Here is a 13,285-nt window from a genome sequence, read left to right as displayed (position 1 = left end):
AAATGGCGAATGTGGAAAGGCGAATGGGGGACATTTTGAAAAGTTATGACAATGGACCCCAAGTGCCTTGCCCTGATTCATGTTGTTCATAAACGCCATAAAGAGGATAAAATGGTTAAGTGCAGCTCCTGTCTCCAAAAGCAGACACTCAAGCGAATAGAGAAATGTTAACCATGAATACTCGTATGAATATTTAAATATCACATTCAATAAGGATATTTGAACACCTTTTTTTTTATAAATCTGTTAAGTCAATTCAAACTGAAATAATAATTACAAATTCCTTATTTATTTATTAATTAGCTCAAGGTCCTCGCTTAATATCGAACCTGCCAGGTGGTAAACATTTGGTTACATTATTTTTTTAATTTATCATTTAATTGCTTTAAGACAAAATTCATTATATGCTAAAAACTTCGAATGTCTAGCAGTGGTAACAAAATTTAATAATTGTCTTCAAAAAATTCAAGTAAATTTTAAATAAAGAGAACAAAACCAACAAAGTAAAGAATACATTTTTAGCTGCACATGCTCATTAGGTTTACAATATCTTCTCAAGATAACATTAACAAGGATATATTCATTTTATGACCGTGTTTTTGCTAGTTGAAATTCCCCCAAAATATGGAGCTTAATCGATGAAGTGGCATGCCTCGAATGCTGAGAGACTGAAATAAATTATAATTTGTTATTTCAAATTTGAAATTCATGCGAACGCAGCAAATTGAAAATTCTCACCACTAATTCGAGCGTTGTGCTGCTGCAGGCAAATTCCTCTCAATACGCTTCTTCTGACACACATAAATTGGCAGGTCTCGAGCCCCTCCCTTCCTTCATCATCCGACTGCGCGCCCTATGACCTTTGCTCCTCCTTTCTCTCTCTCGCTCTTGCTACGCCTCTGTGCCCTGGCGGCAACTGCAACTGCATGCAAATGCAATTTTATTTAACTTGTGCCAAATACGCAAGCATAAATCAAAAATTTATCGCATCGCCACGCCCACTTTGGACGCAGATATATGATATCAGAAATCAATTGCAGTCCACAATGCATTCAGCATTTTGATAGACTCCACGAGGGGCTGCAAGTGTGGAGGCCAGCCAGAAAGATAAGCCAAGGAACAATTGAATAATTTATATGCAAATAAATAAAAGTATTTCAACAATTCATTCGGCATGCAAAAGCATACAACAAACATTTCTCCGAGCTGTCGAGAAATTCGCTCGTTCGCTCGTTGCATAAAAAAGCGTGTGAAATATATTTTCATGCCACGCCACAAAAGGCGTAACACACACTACAACAACAACCACTACAACAACAACAGCAACAATAAATAGCTCCTGGTGCAACTATTGGCGACGCTTTCAAGTTTTTCCTATTCTTTTTTTCTGCCAGCGGCGGCATTTTCCACCTCCTACCCCCAGCCATGCCCACATTTCCATTCTCGGCGTTGTCGTCGGCCTTTTTGGGCTTGGCTGCTGCCGCTGCATGTCATTGTCAGGGGCTGCCAACTCTGCGTTTGATATACGATTTGGAAGTGTTGGCAAGCCGCCCAGTTGCCGGGCGGACGGGCGGTCGGCGGTCGGTCGGCCAGGCGCTCGGGCGGCGGCACTGCGAGACAAATGCAGCTGAACCGAAAATTGCATTTCCGCTTTGAAAATTGCGCAAACTTCCGTACAGAAAGTGGGGAGAAAAAATCGTGCTAACCACGAGTACGTCGCACGAGCCGCCACGTCGCCAGACAATTGGCAAAAATTTTCTATAAAAGTGTGAAATAGGCCGGCTGTCTGCCAAAGAGGTCCTGACATGCCGTAAAGTGGCCCCAGTGAACCACAGAAAACTTGTCACACAAAAATGAACGCAAAAATGTCAAAAGCACACACACACACCCCGCCCACACCCACGCCGACACACACCCAACGAAAGAATGAAGTGCAGCGGGTGTTGGCGAAAGCAAGAGCTGTTCGGGCTATTCGGACAGCTGCAACAACAAAAGCGACCACAATTGTCAATTGCCATCTAAAACGAATCTTATATGCTCTAACTAAGTGAACAAAAATTAAATAAGGGAATAACTTGGTTTACACTATTAACATACAACGTATGTAAGCGAGCTGATGTCCGTGCAGCGTCTAGCGGAGCACGCGCTGGTTCCGTCCCGATGACGTCGGCTGGGATGGGTTACTTAGGATGTGGCTGAGCTAATTACTCACAGGCATTTATAATTATACAAAAATTCGCGTGCTATTATACTGACCAATTCGATTTGACAACACAACCTACATTATACTAACATTCCGACGATGCATGGCTCCAACCTAAACACGGCCAATTAGCACATAATTATAATTTCTTTACAATTATTTTTGTGGCGAATTAACCTAAAACAGCTGTTAATGGATTTCTCATAAGAACATATTTAATACGAACATAATACGAACAATATAAATATTACTAGCAACATCTACAAACATTTCTTTTCTCCTATTTATGAGTCACAAATTTATTAAAAATATTTAAATGCTTCCCTGTTGGCGAGTGTAAATATGAAAAAGTTCTTCAGGAGCTGTTGCCTGACATGGGTTCGTGTCATGGCTAACTATTTGACTGGCGGTTGGGACTGACTGCTCAGTGCTAATGGGCGACAATTTGGTGGTGATTGTGCAGCAGTCAAATTGCTCTTATCTATGGCCAAGTGGAGCAGGTGAGAGACGCAGCAATAACCGCAAGCTCACATAACTACACACACTCTCACACACACACACGCATAGTTAAAGAAGAGTTTTATTTGCCAGTTGCAGCTTGAAAAATTTCTGACGTTTAACAAGCGGCGACAACAAACGAACAAACAAGCATGAAAACGCGCACAAACAGACACACGCACACACACATGCATGTAAGCACAAACACACGTGTGCGACCACAGATTCCATTCAATCAACGCCGCGCAGCAATAACGGCAAAATAAGAAAATAAAAAGATATGACACAAGAAGTTTGCCACGTGCTAACAATGTAAAGTGTCATAACTTTGCACTGGAACAGAGCGCATAAAAACATGGAAGAGTGAAGAGGCCGGCATCACAATGGTCAACATTAGAAACTTGAGAAAGCAGTAAGAGCAGTGCGACAAATGGGCAGCGCAGTCAACGATGCTGCCAAGTTAACAGCTGTTAACAGAGATCTGCGCGCTGTTAAAGCTGCAATTTCAAAGCCAGGTCTGAAAGTATGCTGTAAGAACCGCTAACAAACAAAGCTTTTAAAAAAGGCTAAATAAAATTGGTTGCCTATTTTTGCTGGGCTGAACAAATCAAATGTGTTTTAATTCGAATTTCTTGCTAATACTTTGATTTAGGCAGCAAGTGGATCGAGAATAAGAATTTACAATCAATAGCCCACATTGGAATATGTTTGTGCAGAAAACTAATCAAAAACCTCAACTGCAGTGCACAAATACATATTGTATATATTGAAAAAGAAATGAAAAAAAAAAAAAATATAAGCAAAAATTATTGGCAAGCCAATGAGAAATTTCAGCAACAGCAGCAACCAAATGAATTGTATTTCCTGCCGCAACAAAAATAAGAATACTGCTGCAAGAGCACAAAACGTTACGTTGAATACCTCACATAGAAAGGCAACTGGCAACTGACAATGAAGGCAGCTAAAGGATGAAATATGAAGGATGCTGTGCTGCAGGGCGAAGGAAGTGGGACGAGCAAACGCAGACAGAGCTGTGCAGCAGGCACGCATAGATGATTTTGATAATAATAATAACAACTATAATGAAAAGTGAACACAACCAACCGGCAACAGCCAACAGGCAACAGGCAACGCCCCGGCTAAGCCCAATCCGGAGATGATGCTGAAAATTACAAGCGGCTGCCAGCAGCCGGGCTAAGAATTTCAATCAGTGGCCAGAAGACAGAGCCGAGCCGGCGCAACTTTGTGATTGCATAACTGCGTTGCGGCCTGCGCTGCCGATGACTGCCCCAGCGGGTGGCCGAGCTGCCTTCCAGGTGCGCAGCTCCATCGGCTCCGCATCCCAGCAAAGCTCCGTGCAGCATTCTTTGTGTGCATTGAGCTGAGCATCTTTGCCAACCGTTTGCCAGCAATTTTCTGTCAAAAACAACAGCAACAACAACAAGAGCAACTGCGAGCAACAACTTTTGCGGTACTTTAAGCCCAGCATCGAGTTGGCAGCTCCATCAGTGAGCCAGCTCCTGTTCCCGCTCCCAGCCCAGCTCCTGATCCTGGTCCCACTCTGGCCACACTTTCAGCATGCGTGTGGTTTTTGTGCAGCGCGGTCAGCAGGTCGACAATGGATTGTGAATTGAGTTGGCATCCGAAACTGGAAATTGGGAACTGAGAGCACTGAAGCTGGGAACTGCAGCCGGAATATTGGCAAAGTTTGCGTGTTCGTCTTTAAAGTGCGTCGCGGAGGGTGGGGTGGGGGAGATCCAGCGGTCAAAGTTGGTTGCATGGTCGCTAAAAAGTTAAGTAAAAGTGCGGTGGCAACGAATTGTTTATTTTGAGTGTGTGTTTTTCGGGGGAGGCGGTACAAAGTGCAATAGTGTGGTATCTGTTGGCTGACAATTTGTTTGCGAGTGTGGTAAATTATTTAGATTGAAAATCTGTGAGGCAACAACACAATACGAGCATGTCGTGCATTATGTGCTGCTGAATGAAAGGACACTTTTGAGAGTAAACGCAATCTTTAAGAATTCAATAATATCATCATATACTTGATACTCATTTGTATGCCTATTTTTGCTGTGAAGAAAAATGCATGCGTGACTCTATTAAATATATATATATATATTCATAACAGTAGTACATATATGTTGGTTTCTATGCGAACTAGACTAGTCGAAAATAAAATATATATATTTTTAAGTTTATGTAACGAAAACTAGTTGCCTTTTCTAAAATATATCCCAATTTAAGTTGAAATGGTCTTAGGATATTCTATAAGCCCAAAAGCTTACATTAAGGGTGAATTATCTAAATACAAAGCAATAACAATCTCTTAAATCTCTCCAATTATTTACATTAAATCCCATCTTTCTCATATTAGCATTGAACAGCGCTTAAATCAAACGAAATGCTTAAACTCTGGGCCCTAATCTAACACACGACATTTGCATTTCAGGCATTTCTCAAAAGACAAAGAAATGCCGCAGCAGTAAGTAGTTAATGCCAACTGCTGCACAAGGCGTGTCAACAGCAACAGCAGCCGCAGCCACAATTCACAATTCGTATGCCAGACCTGCCACAGTTAGACGCAAAGTCGTTCAGTGAGAGCCCCAGCTTAGTCCGCATATGGCCAAATTACTTTAAACTGTTTACACTTTGTGTCAGTTGCCACCTGACGACGAGACTCAGCTTCCCTCTGCACATAAAAGTTAACATTTGCCAAGTAATTTTCACGAAAAATCATTTTCATTTCCGCCGAAAATCCCAGACCCAAACACCAGCCCGATCCACACCACCCTCTTAGCAAGTGCGCCATTTTGACACTTAATTATTTCAATTGAGGCAGCCGCCCTCAGAGGTACCCAGCTCTCGTTTTGCGCCTTTTGTTTTGTAACCCACAAAAGCCTTATAGGAAAATATATACAAATACATTTATATATAAACACGATACAAATGTGTGTGTAGCTAGTACCTTTTTTAACCGTGTATCTCGTTTACAGCTTTTTACAAAATGTATATATATATATATATATATATATATATATATACATATATATTTATATGTAACATGTGAAATTTATAGAAATACATTTTGTGGGCCTGGTCGCCCCGTCGAGTGGCATTGTCTCATTGTCGCCTTTGTCTGATCATTTTGTCGCAGTCTCATTTACAATATTTGTCTCCCTGTGACAACAACAACAACAAATGAAATCAGCATTAGCTGCAACTGCCGTTGGGTTAAAATAGAACAGAACGTTGAACGGGCACAGACAACGGCAACTGGCAACGTGCAGTATGCTGCCCCAGGACCACAAATGATAAAGCAAATCACTGCAGCCGCACCCACACTTTTGGCCAGAGCCTCCACTTAAAAAGGTCAATTTAATAAAGTAAAGCCGAAAAATTTATGCTCTACGTAATATATATTTACATTTTGTTTTCTCTATTTTTTTTATTTTTTTTGTTGATATTTTAAATAATTTAAAAAAATGTTAATCTATCGAAAATCTTAATTTGAGTTTATAAGAAATGCTCAAAGTATTTTTTATATAGAAATAAAAAATTTCCTAGCTACAATCATAAGAATTATGGTATCACCTTTAATAAACAAAATAAATTAATAAATATGCTTATATCTTGTCTCAATTACAAAATTAAACTATTGACTTATAAGGGCAGAAACATGAAGTGTCTTCTCTGATAACAAGGTTTGAGCTCTAGGTGAAGTCGAGCAGAACATTCCCAATATTTAATATATTTCATCCTCTTGGCTAAACTTAAAGACAAACTCAGCTAACTCCCTGCGGGAAAAGGGTATGCAAAAAGGTTGCCTAGCCGAATGGGCCGTTTGCTGTGAAAGCGATTTAACAATTTTAAATAAAATTGAATGCGATTGCGTTGAATTACATTTTGCGGCCGGGTCTCATTGTCTCGATAAAAATGAAGTGGCTAAGGCCCGGGGACTAGGTAAAGCCCGTTTGCGAAAGGGCGCCATGTGAGTGGCTGGCGGCAGCCCCATATAGACCCAAAAATTCTAAAGGGGGCTGGCCTAACAAGCCAAATGACATTGCTATGCCCCCAGCCTCTTCCCGCACCCTATCGAAAAATTGTCAAAGCAAATTTTCAGGGAGTTGTGTGTAATCAGTGGGTTGTGGGCGTGGCCGCAGACAAAGACAATTGAAGTTAATGTGCGCCAAGGGCGTAATGCGCCCACAATCTGCCCCCCCCCCCCCCCCTCTCTGCCGACAGCCACGCCCATCGAGGACAGCTGCTGGCCATGCGGTTGCCATTGCTATTTTACTTTGGGATTATTTTGTGATTTATGCGGTCTTCGAGTTGACATGCAGATTTAGATTAAGAGCAAAGCGAACCGAACCGAACCGAAGGACATCTCTGGAAAACTGGAAATTGCCGAAAAACGCAGCCAGCAAATTTAGTGGCGCTGCACAACACAGGCATAAATTAAGGGTGCTGGCAAATTCGGGGGTGAGGAGTCCACTTGGCGTATGAGTGATATTTTAGTTTGTCGTTTGCGGTTGCCGTTTGTGGCATTAAAAGATTGCGGCTGCTGTTGCTACTGCTTTTGATTCTGCTGGGCAAGCATATAAAACAAGGATTTACTATTAAAGCAAATTAAATGCCAGTCCCCGATAGCTCAGCCAGCAGAGCGCGGAGCGGCGGTCAGAGGGTCGATGGCAGCACCATTAGCAAAAAAACAATAAAAGTTTAATTAATTATATGGCCACAGTGATTTTGGTTTACTGTCGCTGCGCTCCTGGACATCGCCAGTGCATATTTATCATTAAGTTTGGTCAATTAATTTACACTAACTTTGATGCGGATTTAGCTTTGGCAGCTTGGATTTCACTAAGCATATATCGCCGAGGATGCTTAAACGATTAAATATATATAAGTGCGTAGATTTTCTTATCGTTTCATTTCTCTTTAATCAGACTTAGTTAATGGTTTATTGCTATTGAATATGCTTAATAATAGACAATGATATATTCAGGTTATTTTCTTCTGTTTTTATGCAATTAAATCTATAACTTCTTAAATGAAACCCCTTCAGCTACTTGTACAATTTTGTTGGAAAGCGAGCCTTACTGAAATTGTTTTCAATTACCTTCGAAGTTTATCAATTATCGAATACAATAAATCTCAATAAAAATATTTGCAATTTGCCATGAGAATAAAGTTTCATAAGGTGGTTTTTGGCACCCACATGACACAAGTGTTAACTTTAACCACACACTCACACACTAACACTCACACACACACACACAGTCGCATACACATGCGCTTGTAGCCTCAACGAAAAGCAATCATTCGCACAATTAGAAATCGTACTTAATATCAAATTGTTTGCAATTACAAAGCATTTTAGAGCACACACAGCTACAAGGACTGGAGCTGTAAGCTGGGAGTGGGACTTTGACTAAAATATGTTAGGTGGAGCAGGGTGGAGTGGTAGTAGGTGGAAGGGCGAAGCAGTCACAGAGACAATAAGCAATGGAACGACACATGAGCCAGGGTCAGACAATCAGAGAAATTCACAATTGTTGCCTTTGGTTGGCGCAGTCAGGCGTTGGAAAAAGCCACAGCAACAATAACGTAAAATCAAACAAACCAAAACGAATCGAACAGAACTGAAAGCAACAACAAGCAAAACAGCAACAAAAAACAACAACAAATACGATAACGAAAATGTTGCAAGAGCCCATCAAGTGAATTTGACTTAAAAATGGGCAAAAAATTGCGGCAATTAAAGTGGCAAATTGTCTCGAAGAGGCTAGCGTTCAATGTTGCAAAGGCTTTTTATCTTCCCTCTCCTTCGCTCTCTCTCTCTCAGTCTCTCTCTATCTCTCTCTTTATCTCTCTCTCTCTCTCTGGCTCCTATCAGTTTAAGTTGGCTCTTGGACACTGCACGCACACAGACACACTCGCACACACACACATTGGCATTGTCGTTTGCCTTATTGTAACTTTGGCTGCTTCCTTGCACCACCTCCAAGCCCTCCCTCTCCCACCTCACCACTCAGTTGTTGATATTCCGCATTGTGAAATGGAGCCTTAAATGAGTTTTCAGTTGACTTCATATGGGTCTTCTTGTCCTGCCCTACCCTCACGCTTGTCTACCCACCCACTTCTCCCAGTATTCACATTTATCAGACAGCGTTCAGTCTGGCTTCGACTGAGTTTTGATTGAAAACCCTTTAAGTATCTTGGCAATGACATTAAGAGAATGATTATTTATAAGGCCCGAAATGAAATGGATTTTTCTGCATTTACCGAGGACATTTAGTTTGTTGAGGAATTGTTGGCCCAACGAAGGGATCAGTCAAACAATTTATGCAGCTTAGATTTTGAATTCCGATCTCGATAACTTTGTTATGCAAGTGACCTTTGTCTCATAAATGCTATAAAAATATTGTGCTAGTTACAGCATATTCTTCTATACAAAAAATTCGTAAATATTAACATAAATATTTAAACTCATACTCATCATTTTTATTATAACAACGATTATATATATTCTTCTTAATTAGTTGAACATTTTTTAGAAATTCTGACAAATAAGTTTGAAAAATATGCATATTTAAAAAAATATTTATTTCAAATATAAATATATTAGGAAATAAATTAAAATGTAAAAAGGAGGTTTGGTAAAAATTAATAGAAAAATCATAATAAAATAATAAGTAATATAATTGTTACATAGTTGCAATATTTTCTCACTTGCCTTAGTCCAAGTGAATTTCAACCACCTTAAGCAACTCTTTTGTCGTGCTATCGTTTCCGTATGTCCTCCGCTCTGTCTGGCGACCGCTTTTGCTGCTGATTTTTATGTGAGTTCAGTGACAATCGAGTTGGCAGATTAGTCCTGAAATATGACCAAGCATTGACCAACTAGTTGGGCAATGCGTACAATAGGGAAGAGCATCCTGGGGCGGCAACTGCAGCAGTTGCTAGGAGACGACCTTTAAACGTTGGTCAGGCGCAGCTGCTATTTCTTATTATATCGGCTCGAAAATCTCAATTAACATAACTCACCTAGCAATGGGCAAAGTGCGATGCCATAAACTAACTGGCCTGCATTGTCGCCCAGATAGCAAAGGACTTTGGCAACTTCCCGTGCCAGGCGAATTCGTAACTGAATCCCGATCCGAGCATGAGGCGGTCGACCTAGCGGGTGCCATCTACTCGGCTCATTGTCAAACTGGAAATTGTGTTCATAAATCAGAAACTGCCGCACATGTGTGACAGTCCCCTTCATCTGCCACCGCCGCCTCATCCATAAACGCCTGCAGTCGTTGCCAGTGAAACCCCCGATACCGCCTCCCCGTTCGTGCTGTTTGGCCACGTTTATTGTATTGTCAATTTGCTGCGCTCGTTGGTTTTTGGGCTGCGCTGGGCACACTGGCTATGTGGCTGTGGCGTAATTAGATTTCGGGGCTGTTCGGGCGACCACGAAAACGGGAAGTGGCAGACAATTAAGGCAACAGCAACCAACGTGGCAGCATCCAAGCATCCAGGCTGGCAATGAAGGAAGCGTTCGACGGCTCAATTAAAATTTACAAACCGATCGCATCGGCATTGACTGACCAGATAGATAAGTATGAGCGCCAAATAAAACCGCAGCCATTTCCTCGTAGCCAAATGACCAACTGTCCAAGTTTAAAAATATCAAAAATTACAAAACAATTTAGCGGCGATTAAGTGGATGCGACTGGCGCATTGGCGGTTTGGCAACGACTGGTCCCATTGTCAAAACTGGACCATGACCATGCATCAACCACATGTCCGACAATTAAATCGCACGCACTAGGCCTCAGCGTCAACAGCAAGCAAAACACATTTGGCCACAAAATGTCGCCTCCCTCCGGTTCCACATGGATGTGAATGTTTGTCTTCTACTTGTTGTTGTTGTTGTCTCTGCAATGCGTTAGGCGTTGTTGTGTTAGAAGGGGGCGGGCTGCTTTATAGGAAAGTGTTTGGCCTGCGTCTCCGTTGTCATCTCAAGCTCAGTCTCAGTCACTTTGTTAGTTGGTTAAACTTCCGCACCAGCAGAGCTGACGACGGCGACGACGACTGCATCCGCATGCAACTTTCTGTGTGAGATTTCCGCCTATTGCAGCTGCGACTGCAACAACTGACTACGCTGCAAGAGGGGCAGAGGGGGCAGCGGGGGCGGACGAACATGGGTTAGCATCAGTTTATTTCTTGCCTCCAAATGAGCATCTGTGTCCGTGTGTGTGTCTTGAATTTATTACGAGATTGTAAATCTGCCACGATTACTGCAATTATGGGGCTCAGAGCGTACTGGGTCGGAATTATGAGGGGGCATTCCAATAAAGAATGTGAGCAGTTATTTTCTGAGACGTAAGAGAACTGCTCGAGATGACTTGGGCTAGGTCTAGTTAGAAGAAATCTTAAGAAATTGTCAGGCATTATAATGGAATATGAACAAATATCCAAAAATTCTTTATGCAAAAATAATTATACCAATGTTTAAAGAGAACTTCGGCATTACCTAAAAGACTATACATACAAATACTTACAGAACACCTTGCAGCAGACAGAATTCACATTTATTTATTAAAAACAAGTAAGAGGTTCTAGTCGGGAGCTCCCTACTAGGGGATACCCTGAACCGTCTTCTTCCAACATCAAATGCATATATACATTTTATTTTAGAAGCAACATATCATGTTTCGTGACTCTAGCTCTTATTATTTATCGATTGCTTGGAAACGGAGTAAGTACGGAAGGACAGACAGACGGACATGGGTAGATCGACTCGGCTATTGCTGCTGATCAAGAATATATATACTTTATGGGGTCGGAGATGCTTCCTTCTGCCTGTTACATACATTTGGATTTTGCACAAATAAAATATACCCTTATACCCATTTTTAATGGGTTCCGGGTATAAAAAACAAATTGTAATTTTAAGATTTATCGATAATTTTATCGATCCCTCCTAAAATCCCTTCCATAAGACTCATCTGTGCCCCTTGTTGACTACACCACTGTCTTTCTCATAACTCTTACCCTAATAACTCAATTACGAATGCAACGTACACCAGCCCCTCCTCAGCCACAATAGCCATGTGAAAGTATCTACCGCCTCCTCTGGCCGTAATCATTGACTATATTTCGGCGCCAAAACTTGCACTAATCGTCGCTGTCGCCGCAGATGCGCCACAACGATAACTCAAGTCGAAACCTCTAGCAATCTCATTGCGGCTGCCTCCAATAAAAATAATCTGCCAGCTACTTCATCAGGCGCGGCGCGTGCGTGGCTGCGACGGCTTGCAACGTGTTGGCTGTGCCTTGTTTTTCTGCGGCTGCCTGTTGCATAAGCGTTGAACTTTCACATGGCGCGCGCGAGCCTGTGCCAATTGTTTTGCCAATTGCCTGGCCTGGCCTGGCCACAACATTCAAAATTCTTCCTATTAATCATATAATCAGACATGCAAAGGGTGTCGCTGAATCGCATAGGAAATGCGTGGAGCATGCGGCAAATATAATCAACTTGTTGTAATTAACAAATTAATTATGCAACTAAGCTCAGCCAAAACGCATTAAAACCAGCCGCAAATCCGCGTAAATATCTTTATACATTTTTTTATCATAAACAACACTAGCGGCAGTCATAACAACAACAACAACAACACAAACGACAACGACAATAACAACTGCTCGCACAACGAAAAGTTTATGGTCAAAAGTTTGCAGGCACTTGGCCAAAGCCATGGCCAAAAATGCGACTCGCCAAAAGACAAATACAGACGACCGTCCGCTCAAAATGCACGCAATAAACAAGTGTTGAGTTAGTTAGTGCAGATAGACGAATATTGCATGCTCTTATTTTTATACTTAATTAGAGTATTCAAATCAGATCTGATTCAAGATTTTTTTCTTAAATATTCTAATTGATATCATTTCAGTTTTCAAATTGAATCATACTTATGACCTATCATCATATTCTATTATCATATCCTACCTACCATATCCTTTAAAATATTTTAAGAAGATTTTAATAGGATCAGACAAATACATTAATTTTATTTAAGCTTTGTTAGCATATATGAAATATATTAAATAGTTTTAGTATATATTTATTTATTATATTTATCTTCTTAAGCACTATAAATATATATTAACTAGCGTTTATCTGTAGTACATTAGGAAAATAAATAAAACGGAGAAAAATAGTATTAAATTGAAATAAATTAAATACGATATAAACATAAAGTCGCCACATTAACAATTTTTTATTTGATTGCATGCATATTTTTGCTAAGGGGCGGGCGAGCTCATACATATGCATTCAAATTATAATTTGTATAATAAATTCGGAAATGCTTGGCTCAATGCCATGTCGCATCAGCATTTAATTATGCCCTCTTCTTAAACTCTCTCGAAAAAAAAAATTAATGAAAAATGCAACAGCAGCAAGAGCAACAATAACAACAACTGCAGCAGCGACAACTGCAACTACGACGACAGCGACGACGAGTTTTGGAAAAACTGAAAAACTGGCTGAGATCTTGGTGGAAATGGCGAGGCTGCAAGCACACACAA

Source organism: Drosophila virilis, chromosome 5 (genome assembly GCF_030788295.1).
Source record: "Drosophila virilis strain 15010-1051.87 chromosome 5, Dvir_AGI_RSII-ME, whole genome shotgun sequence".
NCBI lineage: Eukaryota > Metazoa > Arthropoda > Insecta > Diptera > Drosophilidae > Drosophila > Drosophila virilis.
The sequence above is the reverse complement of the archived record's forward strand: the minus strand, read 5'-3'. Positions refer to the sequence as shown.